The following is a 1475-nucleotide window of genomic DNA, read 5'->3' on the forward strand; positions in this document are numbered from 1 at the left end:
AAGCAATTTTCTGAAGATGTTCACAGCAACCCTGAAGGAGGGCTTCATGGTATAACCTGTGTGCCAGGGTCATCTCAGTTGGCAGTTGAGCAAAGCAATTTTCTGAAGATGTTCACAGCAACCCTGAAGGAGGGCGTGGTCCATCATACCATATCGGAATAGAAGAAATGAACAGGGTCTGGTCCTCTGTGAAGACAAAAGAAGACCCTCTCCAAAGCATCATTTCCTTAGACCCAAATTTTGAAATCGTAATACCCTTATATCAATTCTGGTTTAGCTTGGCAGCCCATGTAATGAAATGTCTCTCTGTACTTAGCTCCTTCACAGTCAAAAATTTTAGAGAAAACACAATGTACATAATCCAGACTCTCTGTGAATTTTCCATTTCTACGTGGCTTATTTTTCTTTATTTCTCTTAATCTATAAATATCTGTATTCTGTCTCTTTAAAAACTTTACCTTTTTTTAAAAACCATTAACTTTATTCTCTATATTCTTTTTCTTCTCTCTCTCAAGCCTACGTACATTCATCCAACAGTGTGGTCTTTTATGTCTGAATCTGTTTTATTGTGAATCTGTAATTTTTTTTACTATCTGGGAGCATTTCTTAAAATGTTAAGCAGTTCTTAAAAACTTAAGTTGCACCATGTACAGGTAATATAGTACCGCCTGTGTCCTGCCCAGTCTAAACTTTAACTGCGCTGTTATTACAGTAATTATGGTAGTTCCTGCCAACCAGCACAGTTCATCACGGCGGAGCCAAGCAGCTCCTGCCTCAGAGCCTCCCACATATGAGATGAAGAAGCTGTTTTAGAGTTCTTGGCCTGTGTGCAAGTTATCCCTAGTTATGAACTGGAAACAGCAGTCGAATGGGATCTGGAGACAGCTCCACGCTGCCACCTGCAGCAGCCCGCTCACTTCTTTAAAGAGATCTCTGTTAGGAAAGAGGCAGGATTCTTGATTTTCCTGAAGAAACGGCTCGTGGAGGAATCCAGTAGGAAGCACAGTTGAGGAAGAAATTGCTTTAAAGATAAATTTAAACACAGGCCCAGGCAAAGGGGAGGTGCTTCGAGGAAGTATAGAATATACAAAAATGTGAGCATAGACTCTGGAGAGCTGGGCTTATGTGTTTTGGCAATATATGATTTTAGTGACTTTCAAGTCACATCTCAAAATAATGCTTAGAAACTCTTTTTATCCTTTCCTCCATGTTTTAAATAAGCAAGATTATGGAGTAGCTTCAGAAGGGACTTAGATAAGATTGCAATGTGATAAGATAAAACCAAAGGTCGCAAGAGTTGTGCAGGGTTAAGTCATGTCTTTTACTGTTAATGGGAATTCTTGTCTGAAAGAGAAAAACATGGGAATACAAGTTTGAAAGGAGAAAAGTAATACTCAAACGCCATATATATTGAGGCCTTAAGCAAGTTTCATTGCTATTTTAACTTTATTTGGGATATCTTGATTTAAAAAAAA

The 1475-nt window shown here is 38.6% G+C and overlaps 1 pseudogene; it reads left to right on the forward strand.

Annotated features, from left to right (window-relative positions):
* LOC113455960 overlaps positions 1–1010 on the forward strand; it is a 3923-nt pseudogene extending 2913 nt beyond the window's left edge.
* Positions 1011–1475: the final 465 nt, after the last annotated feature.

The sequence above is a fragment of the Microtus ochrogaster genome, chromosome 1 (genome assembly GCF_000317375.1).
Source record: "Microtus ochrogaster isolate Prairie Vole_2 chromosome 1, MicOch1.0, whole genome shotgun sequence".
Lineage (NCBI taxonomy): Eukaryota > Metazoa > Chordata > Mammalia > Rodentia > Cricetidae > Microtus > Microtus ochrogaster.